We start from the raw sequence: 13,845 nt of genomic DNA on the forward strand, positions 1-13,845 counted from the left end.
AGGTTCTAATGGCAGTGTTAAAATTTAATAAGTTCATCAGTCTGGTTTGTTTGTTTGTTTGTTTTTAACTGGTTTAAATTCCCAAAATATCTGCTCTTTTGTTTTAGCTTGACCCAGTAATATTGTGGAAGTATTGTACTTAAGCCTTCTCTCCTATAGTATGTCTGAGTGATAACTTATATGAAAACTGTTTTCCACTATCAATCTGTATCATGGCAGAATAAATAACTGGCTACGGTGCTCTCTAGGTCACAAACCACCGATGGCTGTGCTCTACACATTTCTGGGAATCCTTCTGATTCTCCTCATGCAGATGACCATTTTGCCCTGTCTGTTCAGGACAGTAACCTAGCATTTTAGTGAGCACCCAATTAATTTGTTCAAAAATAGAACAAAGTGACTCGCGGCATGACAATTGCACCAGAGCACTGGAATTGCAGGTGCACACCCGGGGAAAAGTGCTATGCCAGGCATCCTCTTCATCTCGAAGTCAGGAGGCAATGCCCTGGGCTCTCCATCCAATAAAGTCATTTGGGGGGAAGTGGGAAGAAAGAGCACTGAGTAAATCACTGACCTCCAAATTCTCAGGAGGCCAGGATTACAGTAAGGGAGAAAATCAATCAGGGTGTTTCTCTACTTCTACTTCCTTATTAGAAAAGGACCACACAGAGTGAGCATCAGTAACAAAGTACAACTGTGAAAACAAGACTTTGGCAGGAAAGAAAGGTGTGAGCAGGAAGGTGAGAAGGGCGTATTTGGAAGCAGTCCACCTCATTTTCCCTGGGAACAGTTAGTGAGCCCGTAACATAAATCAAGAAAGTGCTTCAAAGCATTCATTATCTTTGAAGATCATTTATTATGTATGTCTGAGGCCAGCTTGGTGCTTTATGAAGGAGCAAGCTGATATGTAGTAAGTGTGCTTGAGTTACTAAGAAATGAAATAACATGTTGACTTATTTTAACAACAAAAACAACCAAAATAGCCTCTATTGGGCAATACATTTCAAAACCAATTGAATAAATAAAATTCCAGAAGGTTTTTGCTTTTTCTAGAATTCTCTAAAACCAAAGAGAGGCAAGATCTTATTTGGAGTAGATATCTTTATTTAGAAAACAAAATTTTTTTCTTTCCTGATTAAAATAGTATTTGTGTAAGAGTGAATATTTTCCACATCTGTATAAATAGAAGGTTAAAATAGTAGGGGAATAATTTTATTCTTATCAGTGTGTCTGTTCATTTATTTCACAATTCTATTTTATACAATGGTCAGTGAAAGTCATGGCAGTGAGTGTCTATATGAGTAACAGGGGTCAAATATTTCCCTTAAACCAGTAAACAAAAATAAAGTATCAGACTTCAAATGAAAGTCTTGTTTATTTTAAAAGGTAAACATTAGCTTTGGAAGAACAAATGGAATGTTCTTCACAGGTTTGGCAAGACGAGTGGAAACTGTTATTCATGGACAACAAGTGATAATTTGTGACAGGCTAAATTAGTATTGGAAAAACAAGTTATGGTGGATTGTAAGCAACAATTTTATGAATATGCCACAGTGACTCCAAAGCTGTAATGCACAGGGAATAGTCCCTAAATATATGATAGTGATTACGTTAGAAACCTCACACAGCTCAAAAACATCTAGATCATTATGCTTAAGTGAAATTACTGATTATTTTTTACATGTACACAAAATATATCCAAAGCCTCGACTATAATTTTCTTTCTATAATAAATATAGATGAATTATCAGTGTTTTGTTCTTTACAAACTATTGGTTAGCAGTTATAATTCAAACAGACACATTTTTAAGTGTCAGAAATTTCAAGATAGTGAGCAGTATAAACTGGAAATGAAAGTTTAAGTGTAGGAGGTCCTTCTGTCTTTGTGTTGCTTTCATTGATTTATAAAGAAACTGCTTTGGGCCTGTTGATGGGGCAGAACTTAGGTAGGCAGGGAATACAAAACTGAATGCTGGGAGAAAGAAGGGTGGAATCGGAGATCTGCCATGGAGCCGCTGCCAGAGTAAGACATGCTGAATCTTTGCCAGTAAGCCTCTGCCATATGGCGATATACAGATTAATAGAAATGGGTTAAACTAAGATGTAAGAGTTAGCCAATAAGAAGTTAGAGCTAGTGGGCCAAGTGGTGATTTAATTAATACTGTCTCTGTATGGTTATTTTGGGGCTAAGCTAGCCAAGCAGCCAGAAACAAGCAAGCGGGCTTCCTGTTACAGATTGGCACCCATCGTGGGGCACGAGCCCACAACCCTGAGATTAAGAATCTCATGTTCTACCGACTGAGCTAACCAGGCAGCTGGGAATGAGCAAGCAGCCTTCCTGTCACAGATTGGTGGGCGGCCAGAACAAACAAGCAGCTTCTCCATGCAACATTTAAGTATATAATATGCCTGGCCCTAGGCTAGACAGAGATAATGAGAGAAATAGTATGGCACCTAAGCTTACACATTTCATTAATATATCAAAAATGACACTCAAGACAATAATGGGAACATATACATGCAATGCTATATATGCTCAAAGAAAAAGATGACTTAATAGAAGGTGAAGTCAGGCTGACTGGAAAGTTTAGGATTTAACTCTGTTTGAGATTCCCCAGGGGGTAAAGAATTTCAATTTCTTTGAGTGTGTGTGTGTGCATCTGTGTGTCTGTGTATGTGTGTGTCATGTTTAATTAAGACATAACCAATATTAGACTCTGTTTCATTAAAAGAAGACTCAATTTTTTTCTTTCATTATTCAAGTCAAGTCATGATTCTCAAAGTGAAAGGGAGTAAGGATTTAGCTGGAGTGTCTCGGGCATTGAGAATTATCAAAAAAGGATGCATAGTGAACAGGAGGGCATTTCCAGTAGACGAGCAAGGCTTGGAAGGGTAGTAAATCCCTTGCTATGAAAGGAGTAAAGCTGATTATCTGGTAGGTAAAAGGGATGTTGGTCCGTGTGAGACCCTGAAAAATAACATGCCAGCCCAAGAGTGAGGCATCAGTGTAGGATTGACAAAGGACTTGCTCATGACTCTTGAGTTAGGTATGTTAAAACAAATAATACTTAGGAAAGTGTTCTTTCTTATACCACTGTAGAGGATTGAAAAGGAAAATTGAGAGTGGAGAAAATGGATGTAAAGAGATGAAATAGAAATATGTTGGATAAGTGCAGCCAAGATGAGGCAACTATGGAGATAAAGTGAAATTAACAGAATTTCTTCTGCTCCAAAGGAAATTTAAAGCTATGACTTCAGATCTGTGAAAATAAAGTGATTTATTGTAGCCAAAATTCTTTCTGTCCTCCCTCCCTGTGTGTACACAATTGTGCTTGTGGAATTAAAAGGCAGTTAGCATGGTAGCAACATTTATAAATTAGGGTGCATGCTGATTCTAAGGGCTCAGTATATCTACATCTCATGTCTAGTCACTATTTCTTCCTCTAAGTTGGCACTTTCCTTGTTTTACATTGGTAAACATAGATCTAAGCCATACAAAGAGGACACAATTTCTCTTTCTAGTTTATTTTTTTGATGATCTTATAAACTTGAGTGGTTAAGTAAAATATTTCTGTATGTGTATAAAAAGAATGAAAATCAATGTTTTCATTTATGTGTTCTCCTTCTTCACTTGGGTTCCTCCTCCAATGCACAGGCAACCTTGGATGGGAGGAAAGCGTTAGATTGCATAATCTCTGTTCAAACAGTATTTCACCATTTCTTCCCAGAGTAATTTGCCACATCTGTTGGTGTTGTTGGGGGGCTTGAAAGTTTCTCTAAAAATCTGTGTGACCTGGCATATGAAAAAGATACAAATTATGGATCTAAAGTTATGTAGAATGAAGAGAACAAAACATGAAGCATACAGTTTTCATATCTGATCTCTCACAAGTTAAGTGTCTATGGTGTTGAATAGAGAAAAGTAGGAAGGACAGAAATGGTTGCAGTTTGTGGCTCTGTTTTCCAGTTTTACAAATCAAGACCAGATTTGTTGTACTCATTTATTTTTAACTTGGGATAGTGAGGTATACTTTTAAGTGTCAGTAATATAATTGTCTCCATTATGGGATGGTTGAGATGGAGGAAGGGTGAATATGGGAGCAAAGAAATAGATATCTTAATTAAGGGAGCCATTTTAGGGTTGGTAAGAGACTTGACACTAGAGGGGTTCACATGTGTCCAAGAAGATGTCCCCAGCTTGTTCCTTGGGCAGCAGAGGAGAGGGTGCCTGAACTGGCTTTATCCCATAACCACACTGATGAATATCTTGCATAGCACCATAGAACCTTCATCTGGAGATGGATAGAGATAGAGACAGAGACCTACATTGTCTTATAACATTTATTTTCAAATAGATACATAGATAAATAAATATACTTGTTTTTACTGGTGTTAAAAAAACACTGTCAGTTTTATTTTTTCTTTCTTTCTTTCTTTCTTTCTTTCTTTCTTTCTTTCTTTCTTTCTTTCTTTCTTTTTTTTAAGAGACAAGTCTACAGGTAAAATCACCACTGCTTTCTGTTTCCAGAGAATTGGGGTAAGTTATTCCTTACTTAGTCTTTGTGTTCACATGCCACCACTTGTGGTTAAACTCTAGGACATTAGCGAGACAATGAGGTGACTACCCACACTGCACCCAGCTGCCAGGGAGGTTTTAGATCTGGATAGCATGTTAGTGGAATCTGCTATTTTGAAGGCAGCAACAAAGAATAGGGAAAAAAAATGAAAAGGAAGAAGAAACAGGAGATAATGAAGAAAGAACGGTGACTACGAAAATGAGATGACGGTGTCTGCTAACATCTCTGGGTGGTAATTCCCACTCAGTACTCTTGCAGAGGACCCTGTTCAGTTCTCAGCATGGCACCTTAGAACCCTTCCCCAGCTACAGCTCCAGGGCTGACTCCTGCTTTCTGCAGGCACGAGGCACAAAGACAGCGCGCTTACATGCAGGCAAAGCGCTCACATATACAAAACGAACATGAATCCATCTTGTAAAGGTGAATTCCATTTCATCATCAGAATGTGTGTATTGTGAAACCATACAGCTTCCAAGTTCTCCACTATCCACAATTCCAGACACCCACTGGGAGAAAGTTGTGAAACTCCTTTTTCTTGGACAATGGGGAGAACTTTACAAGTACTTGGAAACTACCAGTATAAGCAAAGATTGCCAGTACCCATAAAGCTAATCATCTTCCTGCCACTCTGTTCCTCATCATGAGACTGTGGGTTAGGGCACGGGCTCTTTGTATGTGTATCTAGGAGTGTTCTTTGAAGCATGGCGCCGCTATTGCTTAGCCGAACCTTCCATCTTTGTCCCAAAAATATCGCCACACTGAAGAAAGAACCAGACAAGAGCCCAGTCTTGTACAACTTTCACATGTTTTGGGGAAACAAAAATAAAATAATAAAATAAAATTAAAAAGTAGATATCTTTGCATAGGAATTGAAATGTAAAATGTAAAAATAAAGGACTGGGGCTTGAAGATAGCATTAGACTTCTCAAACAGCTGAAATTGTGAAAACTTGTGAGATCTGGCTAAGATAAACTTGAAAGACAAAGAGGTGGCTTAATAAAGGACATTTCATAATCACTTATTAAGTTTTAAAAACAATATTTTATACAGAGCAAAATAGCTTGCATATTAAATAAAATCATAATAGGATGATTTGTTATAGGTTCAAACAAAAGAAGAAGAAGAAAAAATTAAGATCACCAAACCCCTGCATCAAAACCATTGTTAAAATCACTATTTTAACAGTTTATGGGAGTGCCAGTTTACGGGAATGAGTACTATTCATTAAAATACTAAAATCTTTCCATGTTTTAAGGGATTCCTCACTGAAGACAACTCTCACATTGGCATCATAGACACTTTGTCTTTGCTCTACATTTGATCCTGCTCTTTCCCACAGATAAAAACATAGCTTATTTCTCATGCCTATGTCTACCCCGAGAAGTCCGTCCTTGTCCCAGACTTTTTAACAATTTTATTTAGAGTTAAGTTTCATACCATATTATTTACCCATTACAAAAGGTATAATTAAATGACTGTTAGTATTATTTGGGTCACTTAAGTGAGAAACCCCACTCTCCAGAGCTACAATGTGCTGTCCTGCACTACTCCATAATCCTTCAGCAGCCAGCTCTACTGACTAGTTGTTGTCAGGGAGTAAATCTATTCAGGACAATTTAAGTACGTGGAATCATGCAATACAGCATCTCATTTTATTTACTAATGCCTTAAGGTAGTATGGATCAGAATCTAAAATTTTTATTGCCATATAATGTTATAAGGATATACCAAATTTTATATCCATTTATAAGTTAATACATCTTTGACTTAATTCCCTCTTTTTGCCATATGAATAATGCTGTATTGAATGTTGGTGTGTGAATTGTTGTATAGACCTATGTTCTTATTACCTATCACTGAGTAGCACGTGGTGGATATAAGTTATATAATGGTCTCATCTTTTAAGGAAAAGGCTGTTTTGCAAACTGGCCATTCCTCTTGCTAACATATCACAGTGAACACTTACTGCTCTCTTCCTTTTCGTTTGAGCCATTCCAGTCCATGTCATTCCTGTCACAGTGGCTTTGGTTTGCCTTTCTGTCATTGTTAGTTACGTAAAAACATTTTTTATTTATCCACTCAAATATTTGTATAGCTTCTTTGAAAAACATATAAATGTAATTATTTGGCTGATTTTAATTGCACATTTTAGAGCTGCCCTTTAAACTATAAGACATTTTTATTTTGTTTTGTTTTCCCTTTTTAAGACAGGATCTTTCTACATAACCCTAGGTATCTTGGAACTTATGTCTGGCCTTGAATTCACAGAGATCTGCCTGCCTTGTATTCTATTGCTGGTATAAATGGCACAGTCCAGGACACCTGTCTAAGCGATTAGACATTCTAAATGTTCATTTGCTGATATCTCTGTAACTTCCTGTTTACATTGCTGCTGTCAGAATTAGAGATGATTGTTTATTATGAAGTTATGAAGAATAAATTTATTTTTGTATTTAGGTATTTGGTTCATTTTAAAATCGATTTTAAATGTGGTATGAGCTACACACACAACTTCATTCCTTGGTATGCAAATTTCCAATTGTCTTACAGCTATCAGCTTAAAAGTCTATTCTTCCCTCCAGTGAATTGTCTTGGCACTAGATTTTAATTTCAGTCCTCTGCTGAATTTTCTCTATCAGATATATTCTTGGCATATTATTTTTTACTATAAAATTAGACACTCAAAATTTGGTGGTAAACTTCTTTCTTCCCTGGTGGAGACCTAGAGACTTTTAGCTATTGGCTACAAGTGGGAGGTGCTTCTCCCGGTTTCCCAAGCACTTTTTTCGGAAGCCACCACGTCCACCCAAGAAGCAGCTTGTTAAGCTGTGTTCGCACCTGTTCCAGACCACAGCTTATGATTAAAAATCTAACTTTCTCAAATTTAGCTTTATAAAATAATTAGTTTGAAGGCTCAGATCCTAAATTTCCAATCTCCTAATGATATTTACACACAGATGTTCTGCTACAACCCAGAGAATAGAGTGCCATCTTTACAACCTGATTGAATGCAGTGTTGTATTCTTATTTTCCATGTAGTCAACAGGACTACAATATCAATGTCATTTCTGACAGTCTCTGATGCTTTGTCTCCTGTTATCGACCAGATTGTCTTTTGTTTGTTTGATACACAGTTAAATCTGAATTATTTCATTGGGGATTGAACCTTAAGCAATGGTTATATTTGTTTTTCAGTGTTACCATAACAAAGAATTACACACTGGGCTGCTGTCTCACCATTCTGAAGGACAGAAACCCGACAGCAGGGGATGGCAATATTAGTTGTGTCTGAGGTCTGTGAGAATTTATCTTCCCACCTCTCTTCACTCTTGGTATTTCTGTCATCCATCTTTGGTGTCCCTTTCTTCTGCTGCATCTGCCTGATGCTTACTTTTAGTTTTTCATGGTGCTGTGCGTGTGTTTGTGTATGTGAGTGCACGTGCACGCGTGCGTTCACACCCATGTATCCCCTTTATTTAAGAACCCTGGCTGTATCCAGTTTGGATCTAGAGTACTCTTGGCATCATCAACACTTAACTTTTACACCTTTATTGGCCTTGTCTCCTAAAACCTCAGTCTGAGCTTCTGGTGCTTAGAAGATTAACATAGGAATCTTGAAGGACAAGGTTTAACTCATGGAAAAGACAGATGGAAAAGTGAAATTAAAGAACCCTAGAGAGAAAATTTTCACAAGCACCCTTGACAACTCCAGACTTGAGGTGTCTCACAGCCAGGGCACCCATAAGCACCACAGGAACCTCCAAGGTAGAATATTGGTAAACAGAGACACAAGACTCAGGATCCACTTTGAGAATTTTCCCCATTAGTGTTTACATATTGTTGAGTTAGTTACAATAGACATCCTGCTAGCAAAGCTTCAGGAAACAGACTCCTAAAGCCCTTCACGAGTCCTTCCTTCTGAACTGCTCTGTCCTTGTGGCGTTGTCGCTCAGGAGGACATTCCTTCTGGCTTTATCTACTTCTTGCAGTTTTCCAGTCACAGGGCCATTTCTGGGTCAGTATTTGTTCCTGAGAAAGGAACTTCAGACCCTCTGGACCCCAACACAGCAGATTCCTACACTTTCCAAAAGTTTATTTTGTTCACAGGACAGGGACCCCGTAAAAAAGCTCTGAGACCAAGGTTCATATTGGGAAAGTTTGTTAAGCAACTGAAAAGGTTTCCTATGTAGAGATATTTAAAGAACTCATGGATTTTATAGAGTATTCTCATATAACATGTTTAGTTAAAGAAAAAAAGAATACAGTGCCACAAAAGAAAACGAACTGGCAAGCACCGAGGTCAGAAAAACATGCAGTCGCTAGTGCACCAGCTCTTCCATAGGTACAGAGAATGCTGCATCTCTGGACTGAACTAAGATGGATGTGTGAACATTTGGCCTTGGGAGACCTCATGTGGACACGTCAAAGAAACTTTTATGCTTCGCTGGTCATCTTGTCATACCAAGCTATTTAACCAACAAAGTCATTTGGAATTCATCAGTAAAAGAAAATGACCCAAAGGATTGGCACAGAAGTTACATGCTTTTAACAGCATGTGATAAATCCCATGGCCCTAGTCATGGCCGAGAGTCCAAGTCAGACATCCAAGTATCCCTAGATGTAAAGATGATGAGGGTGTGGAAGGAATCAAACCAGAAAGAAGATGAACGGCACCTGAGTTTCAGCAGAGTTGTTAACCAATCCTAAAAATATGCTTGGCATAGACTGTCAAAGGTGTCCCAGTTGAGGCAAGGAGACAAAGAAGAAAACATTTATTGCCTTCTCAATTTGGTACTTCATAAGACTTGAATATGCCTAACATGCTAGGTTATAGTATACCCTTAACCAAATTCGTAGTCCTAGAGAAACAATTTTCTGCGGTCAAGTTCCATTCCAACCGTAAAAGTAAGTTTGGAGCTGAAATATGTATGCCTCAGCTGAAGAATGACGGAATCTGTTCTGGAAGGTCAGAAACCAGAGTAGTGCAGGGTATTATACATTCTCCTACGATGGAGGAAGGTCATTGGTTAAAAAATAAAGAAACTGCTTGGCCCTCATAGGTTAGAACATAGGTGGGTGGAGTAAACAGAACAGAATGCTGGGTGGAAGAGGAAGTGAGCTCAGACTCGATAGCTCTCCTCTCTGGGGCAGATGTGATGGAGCTCCGACCCAGGATGGACGTAGGCTAGAATCTTCCCGGTAAGTGCACCTTGGGGTGCTACAAACATTATTAGAAATGGGCTAGTCCAGGTGCGAGAGTTAGCCGATAAGAGGCTAGATATAATGGGTCAAGCAGTGTTTAAAAGAATACAGTTTGTGTGTTGTTATTTTGGGGCATAAGCTAGCTAGGTGACCAGGAGCTGGGGCGGCAGGAACACAGCCTGCAGCTCCTTCAACACTCCTATACATGCTACTCTGGTTTCCTTCTAGTAGTTACTGATTTGCTTACATTTTCAAAGATAATTTACCCAGCTAATCATCAGTAAAATTTAACTGATCCAATCATACATAAAAGCAATTCCCACTTTGTTTTAGTAATTTCATTTTTATTTTCTTTATTTCCTCATTGGGACAAAATAATCACCATGCATCTTGCTTTCAATCAGTGTAACCAACCCTATAAAGAGAAAGGCTATATTTATATTCCAAATAATAATGACCATAGTGTTGTGGGCATTGGAGTTACTTAGAAAACCTGACTTCTGGGGCTGGAGAGATGACTCAGAGGTTAAGAGCATTGCCTGTTCTTCCAGAAGTCCTGAGTTCAATTCCCAGCAACCACATGGTGGCTCATAGCCATCTGTAATGGGGTCTGGTGCCCTCTTCTGGCCTGCAGACATACACACAGACAGAATATTGTATACATAATAAATAAATAAATATTTTTTAAAAAAAGAAAACCTGACTTCTGATGAGCAGCATAACAGTACTCTCCAGATAATCCACACCCTAAGAACATGGATCAGAAAGTAGGACAGCAGAAAAGCAGCCACACGTTCATGCAACAGCTGCCATAGAATCTTCCTTCAAATAAAGCTATCGTTATCAAAGTCTCAAGGACCGAGAATAATAGGACTCATGCAACCATAGTAAGGAGCAGTCAGTCTCTTCAGTCCAAGATGAGATAGCAGATTGCCAACAGGTTTACATTTTGCAGTAGCAGATGAAACCAGGATATACAGGTCTATAGTCACTGACTAGGTGATCATTCAGGTAGCAAGTAACATTTATATTCTAGGGGGTCAGTCCTTATCCTCTGAGTTGGTGTTGAAATATAAATATCTCTTGCAAGGCTAGAAGTTCATAACAGAGCCGGGCATACAGAGTTAAAGATCTTGTGGAACATGCCCACGGCTCTGGGTCCAATCTCCGCACAGGCAAGGAAGGAAAATAACAAAGAATGGGGATGAATGGGGAGGACTGGATTTATGTAAAGATCTCAAGCTCTTGGGTTGAGTTTCAGGGACGGGCACCTCTAATGAGCCAGAAGAATAACCACACCAAATTTGAGAGCCATAGCAATATCAGTGACTAGAACCCATGTGATGGAGAAGGAGAGATAGTGCCTTAGAAACAGCATAGGAATTTAGCCATTGAAGGAACCACTGAGGGAAACTCAGGACTAAGAAAGCTAGATGAAACCTCAGGGCTTGCTGAAGACAACTGTGTTTTTGAGTGTAATCCCAAAGTCCCATTTCATTTAACAGTTGCCTGAACTAAACGCCCGACTTTCCGTGACTTTTTGTGGTCACCTTACCAGTCCTAGGATCGGAAGAATAGCCTCTCGCTACAGCTGAAACACTTGAGGCAGCAGCTTTTACGAATTTCATTATCCTGAAGGCTCCAAGTCTTTGAAGACTTGGTCCCCAGTAACCCCACTGTTTGGGAGAGCTGTAGAATTGTTCGGCAGGCGCTAGATGGAGAAAGCAGATAGCAAGGCGATGCTCACTGTAATCCCTAGTCTGCTCCATACTGCCAGTCTGCTGTTTCTTGTCCTTCCTGCATCTCCAGGCACACTGAGATGTAAGCAACTTCATTCTGCTGTGCTCTAGCAGGTTTCTCCTCCCCCTCTGGCCACCCTGTTCCAATGCCGCCAAGATGGTCTCTGTCATCCAGCTGCGTGCCAAAATAGATCTCTCCTCTTTACAGCTATTTCTTCGTAGACATTTGGTCATAGCAAGAAGAACTCTATATACTATTTTGATAAAAGAAGAAAAAAAACTAAGTAATATTAGCTGAAAAAGGAAGAAAAGGTAAAAAGACCACCTGCCTAAGGAGAGAAGCAAACACACTCTGGTGTTCAAGTACAGGTTTCTTGTATTCTCTTACTAGGAGGGTTGCATTTTTAAACAGTATTAACCACCATTGCTTTGCGATATCATTAATAGTTCCTCCACGAATGTGACATTTCTTTCTCTCCTTAACTTTTTTTCTTATTATTAGAAAATAAGTCTGTGGCTTCCAAGTGGAGTTGGTGGAATTTGGCATAGGTTAATTTAACAGAAACAATTGTGGTAAAAAGACAAACGCAAACCTGTTTTGAGTACTTAGTACATACGCTGGATGCTGTGGGGCATGAGACCAAAAGCAGCATCTCCAGACAAGGCTATCTCCACTGGAGCAGAGCTACGGAACACCGGGGAGGGTGTACATTTCACTGATTTACTTTAATTTGGGTGAATTTTGTGGCTTCAATCTAACATCCCCACTCCTGGGAAGCCAGGTTCTTCAGAGACTGAACATCTTAAATCCTTAGGCCAAGGTAGAGTCTTTAATTGAAAAATAATCTTATTCTTTCCTTTTCGTTTCAAGGGGTAAAAAAAAAAATTAAAATCACTATATTTTTTCCTTTTTAATCCTAAGAGAGGTTTCCCCATTCATGACATAATTGAAGTTTTCAAACCTAAAACATCTTTAAATCGGGAACGAATCAAGGCTAAATAGGATCCCTCTTGAAGCTTGTGGAGCTACCATGAAGCTCTCAGAGGGCTCAAAGTAGGACAGTGTTGTAAGAAACGAGGCTAGAAATAAGGGCAGGGGGCCTATGGGGAAAAGAGTTTAGCAAATAATCACCTCAGGAAAGGTTTACTAAAGCTTGCAAACTTTATAACCTAGGTGACCACCAACATGAACTTAAAGTTTATTTCCATTGAAGTACAAACAAATGACTAAGAAGAAATGCACTCTCCAAGTACTGTTTCTTCTGTTTAGTTACTGCAAGGCAGTACAGTGCGGTGGCAGAGAGGAAAGCCGGAATTTATATCTAACAAGGTGTGTGACCCTGTCTACACAGGGTGAGTTCTCAGCTTCAGCACCAGTGAGAAGCTCTGGCCATAACACTGTGCTACCTCGTTGGAAGACTGTGCCCAATTAACGTAGGATCTTAAAATATTTAAAATTAGCTTCTCTAATCTGTTTTTCATTCTGCCAGCCAAAGTCAAGAGAAATTTGAATGGCTTCTGGGAAAGGATATTTCAGGTTTCCCACTGACTGAGATGGTTTTCTTCATTCAGTTTTATATAATTGCTTCCTGAGCTCCTTTTCAGCTCCCCCAATTCAAACAGTTGACTCTTGCACACGTGGGAATATTTATCCACATAGTCTGGACGACAAATTTGCTTTGAAAGACTGATGCTTCTGTTTCCAATGTAGTTTTAGAACCCAAGGCATGGTCTTCATACTGAGGCAGAGTCACATCCCTCATGCCTCTAATAGACTAATCAAAGCCACTCGAATACTATTTAAGTCCCAAGTGATAGAAGGAATGGGTGCTTTGGTGCCTACATTTGAGAACTTCTCTCCTGTAAAGGATTTTAATTTTCCCTTATCCATTTGTGCTTATCGTGTGTGTGTGTGTGTGTGTGTGTGTGTGTGTGATAGAGGGAGGGAGAGAGAGAGAGAGAGAGAGAGAGAGAGAGAGAGAGAGAGAGAGAGAGAGAGACATTGTTCAGATGCTGATACATTTGTGTGGGAGTATGCCTGTGCAAGGGAGGACCAGAGGTTGCTGTCAAGAGTCATATTCCATTATTCAGCTTTGTTCTTTGAAGCCGTGACTTCCAGTCAAACCAGAGCTTGCTGATACAGCTGGCATCTCATGCCATTTTTGGGTGAATTAACACATGAATATGTTCATATTTGCCAAGGAGGAAATCATTGCCAAATTAAAAGGATTTTAGTAGCTTTTTCACTGTACTGTGTGTCACCTCATGAGAATAAAGTTGGTATAAACTTGTCTATCTTTGGTAGCTGTAACAAGGATTGTATCAGG

This window comes from Chionomys nivalis, chromosome 1 (genome assembly GCF_950005125.1).
Source record: "Chionomys nivalis chromosome 1, mChiNiv1.1, whole genome shotgun sequence".
Classification (NCBI taxonomy): Eukaryota; Metazoa; Chordata; class Mammalia; order Rodentia; family Cricetidae; genus Chionomys; species Chionomys nivalis.